Source organism: Sus scrofa, chromosome 13 (assembly GCF_054392235.1).
Source record: "Sus scrofa isolate SSC_HxYL_T2T_F1_AM1 chromosome 13, Sscrofa_HxYL_maternal_Yorkshire_Landrace_v2.0, whole genome shotgun sequence".
In the NCBI taxonomy this organism is placed as follows: domain Eukaryota; kingdom Metazoa; phylum Chordata; class Mammalia; order Artiodactyla; family Suidae; genus Sus; species Sus scrofa.
The window spans coordinates 155518131-155522649 of record NC_139395.1 but is presented as its reverse complement, the minus strand read 5'-3'; positions in this window follow the sequence as shown (position 1 = coordinate 155522649).

Here is a 4519-nt window from a genome sequence, read left to right as displayed (position 1 = left end):
CTGAGTTTATTTGAATGAAGTGGGATACTTGGTTAACACAAGTAATGCTTTTCCTTTATTTGAGGAGTATCATCTGTGTGATGTTGTCAGTGTGCCATCTTATTCTACTGTTATGTCAGGTTCTCCTAGTTGGAAAGAATAGAAACCACTTCTAGCTGATTTAAGCAGAAGAACTTTTAATAAGGACATAAGGGCATCTCAGAGCAGGTAGATGGGTAGAAAGCAAAGCAACCCTAGGAATCTCACAAGAGTTTGGATTGTCTCTAGAGTGCTGCTGTATGCAGTTCCAGAGACTGCCGGGCTCTCTCAGCCCAAGATTTCCAAGAGAAAAGAATTTAATGGGCTCCTTTGGGTTGCTTCTGAAGAGGATAGTTCCCTACTCTTCACCCCTGCGCTGATTATGAACAAGAGCACAGACAGCTAAGTAAAAACCCATTTTCTTTTTTTCTTTTTTCTTTTTAGGGCTGCACCAGCTGCATTATGGAGGTTCCCAGGCTAGGGGTCAGATTGGAGCTCTAGCTGCCGGCCTATGCCACAGCCACAGCAATGCAGGATCCGAGCCGCATCTGCACAACCTACACCACAGCTGGATCCTTAACCCACTGAGCAAGGCCAGGGATCGACCTACATCCTCATGGATGCTAGTCAGATACCACTGAGCCACGATGGGAACTCCCAAAAACCCATTTTCTTGTGCAACAAAAGATGCCTTCACTTAAGAATCCTACTGAATCCTACTATATTCAGAGGTAAAATATTGTGGGTGAAGAAGAGGGACACAATTATAAATTACTCATTTAATATATATCAAATACTTCTTGAGCATCTACTGTGCACAGACAGTGGGAGATAAGAAACGTTTCTAACAGGCTCCCTAGCATGAAGGATCTCTCTAGTTAAGATAAAGTAGAAGTTCCCATTGTGGCTCAGTGGGTTAAGAACCCAAAATAGTGTCCATGAGGATGTGTTTTCGATCCTTGGCTTTGTTCAGTGGGTTAAGGATCCGGTATTGCCACAGCTACAGTGTAGGTTGCAGCTGTGGCTCAGATTCAGCACTGCTGTGACTGTGGCATAGGCAGGCAGCTGTAGCCCAATTCAACCCCAAGCCCAGGAACTTCATATGTCACAGATATGGCTGTAAAAAGAAAAAGAGAAAGATGATAAACTACAAAATGAGAGGCTTCATAGGCAGAAGGTTGATTAAGGTGATATGAGGCCTTAATCATAAGGCCAATTTTTCATAAAGATAATATAGATTTAAAGTTTAGAGGAAGAAGAAATTTCTACCTGGTGTAGATGGAAACTTCATAGAGTTAAAAACTGAGTTACACTCAGGGATGGGTAAATGAGGTGGTCCTTAGAGTTCTCAAAATTCATTCCCTCCACCTGTGGTAACAGTTTATGTCATATATAATAATAAAATGTAATTTATATAGCAAGGGCAGTATCTGGTGAACCTAGCAAGGAAAGGGAACCTTCTGACACCTGGCAGAAAATTCATGATGAAGGAAGAAGCTGTTGGGTTCTATGAGCAGAACTCAGTAAAAGGTCTGAAACTAGAATGATGGTGGTTCCAGATACAGTGTGGTGACTGCCTTGAAATTTTTCCCTGATGCCTTTACTCTGGTGGCAAATGCACATCTTGGGGAGGAGCAAGGTGTGTGTGAAACAGGGTGATCCAAGTGAACTGTATAACATCTTTTGGCTTAGTGTTGTTCTGAGACCTTTCAAAAAAGCAGACCACAGAGGAAGGAGAGTATTTCCAGAGTGGTAAAGGAAGGTAAGCCGCAGGTGCTTGGCAGAAGACAGTGGAAGGGTGACAGAAAAGTGGTTTGAAGAGCCGAGATGGAAAAGCAGTTAACTGTGTGAGTAGGGCCTAGGTTCTGGGGACTTCTTGAACTACCAGATGGCAAAGAGAACCTTAAAAGTGAGGCTTCGGAGTTCCCGTCGTGGCGCAGTGGTTAACGAATCCGACTAGGAACCATGAGGTTGCGGGTTCGGTCCCTGCCCTTGCTCAGTGGGTTGACGATCCGGCGTTGCCGTGAGCTGTGGTGTAGGTTGCAGACGCGGCTCGGGTCACGCGTTGCTGTGGCTCTGGCGTAGGCCGGTGGCTACAGCTCCGATTCGACCCCTAGCCTGGGAACCTCCATATGCCGCAGAAGCGGCCCAAAGAAATAGCAAAAAGACAAAAAAAAAAAAAAAAAAAAAAAAAGTGAGGCTTCAGGGAGTTCCTACTGTGGCACAGTGGGTTAAGAATCCAACTGCAGCATCTCAGTTTACTTTGGAAGCACAGGTTCAGTCCTCGGCCTGGTGCAGTGGGTTAAGGATCCAGTGTTGCAGCAGCTGCAGCACAGGCCACAGTTGTGGCTTGGATTTAGTCCCTAGCCTGGGAACTTACATATGCTGTGGGTGTGACATAAAATAAAATAAAAAAAAAAGGAGGCTTCAGTTACCCAAAAAAGAAGGGAGCTATGGAGTTAATAAAATTTGTCTGTTATTATATCCTCATTTGTATCTACAAGGTAGAGAATTTGGGACATTTGACTTGTATATGAATGATTTCATATCTGCCCAACACTCCCATCCTCCAATTCAAAGTCCTTCTCATCCCAGAATGATTCTGATGTCATCTCAAGCATTTAGATTTTCCACATGAAGACTAGAGAGCCTGCACAGCCATTTCCTTGGGCTTTCAGACCTAAAGATTTTAGTCTGGTGCCTACCTCTGCCTATATGGGATAAACGGCAACCTGGAGTCAGAGCCAGGAGTCAGGGGATCTGAATTTTTCATTCGACAACCTATGTGCCAGTCATGGTAGGTACTGGAGACACAGATGAATAAACATAGTCTCTTGACCTCAAAGTTAGTCTATTGAGACACATAGCAAAGAGGAAATCATGATGCAATGTAGTAAGTGCTCTGATGGGAACTGAATCTAATCCTCTCTCCCAGACACTAGAGAGCTCTTCCTGGCACTGTGATTAGACTAACTCAGCTAGTCACTCTATCAGTCACTTCTCTGGACCATATCTAGAGACTTCCAGCTATCAAATTCTGGAATTCTCTTTACTGTATCCTACTAAAGATTGTAATTATTTTGAATTATTCCTAGAAAGGAATAAATGATGGGTAGGAATTGGCGAAGACAATGTGTATGATTCCTAGCAAAGATCAGATGAAATTACACAAATCAGGAGTTCCCTTCATGTCTCAGGGGTTAACGGACCCAATTAGGATCCATGAGGATGTGGTTCTACCCCTGGCCTGGCTCAGTGTTGGTGATCCTGCATTGCCCTGCCTTGTAGTGTAGGTCGAAGACCTGGCTCGGATCCTTCGTTGCAGTGGCTGTGGCTTAAGCCAGCAGCTGTAGCTTGGATTTGACCCCTAGTCTGGGAACTAACATATGCTGCAGATGCAGCCCTAAAAAAAGGCAAAAAAAAAAAAAAAAAAAGAAACACAAATCAGTTTAAAAATACTTAACATGCGAGCTGTCTTGTTTTTGTTGTTGTTTTTGGCCGAGGTGGCATATGGGGTTCCAGGGCTGGGGATCAGATCCGAGTACCTAAACCATAGCTAAGGAACCAGGCAGGGATAGAACCAGGCTCCCAAGTGCTGCCAAGACACCGCGGATCCTGTTGTGCCACAGTGGGAATTCCTTCATAAGCGTGCATTTTAATAAAATTATACTTTGAAGCATATGATAGCAGAGGCTGTAGTGACAGGAAATTATTGCTGGACTACCAAGCAAACATCTGAGAGAAAGTGTCCTGCCTTTTAAGAAAGAGTAGTTATATGAACCAAGGTGAATAAAACCCATCTTGTGAAGCCCTGAACCGATTCTTCTACATAAAAATGTTCTGGAAATCTGGGTGTAACTGGCAACAAGACCCCTCTTAAAAGCCTCCTAACTTTCTGAAATCGAGAATAGACCTCGCCCAACCTCAGAGGTTTCCCGAGCTATGACAGGGTGGGTTGGGCTTGTAGTTCTGCAAACTGCCTTCCCCTTTCTGTACCCCATTTGTGTTGAACACTGCACTTTCTTCATCTACATTCCTGCTTTTTAAAATAAGCTAACTTCAAACTATTGCATTTGGAGTAGATAAGCAATGAGATCCTGCTATATAGCACAGGGAACTGTATCGAGTCACTTGTGATGGAACATCATAGAGGATAATGTGAGAAAAAGCCTATGTATGACTGGGTAATTATGCTTTACACTAGAAATTGTCAGAACACTGTAAATCAACTATAATGGAAAAATAAAAATTACATAAAAAATAAAATACGCTAACCTACTTCAGCTAATGACCCGGTCTGGTTGCCTGGAAACTGCCCCACACAGTTTCACTGGCGCAGGAGGCGGGGGCCAGACGGTGCAGAGAGCTGTTACACGCCGCCAGCTCACTTCCGGCGAGTCAGCTTGCCACCTCTAAGATCCGTCCCACCTCAAACCGGAAGTGCTTCCGGCTCCGGCTCCGCCCTCGCCCAGCCCAGTAGCCTTTGCCCTGGTTGGGGCGG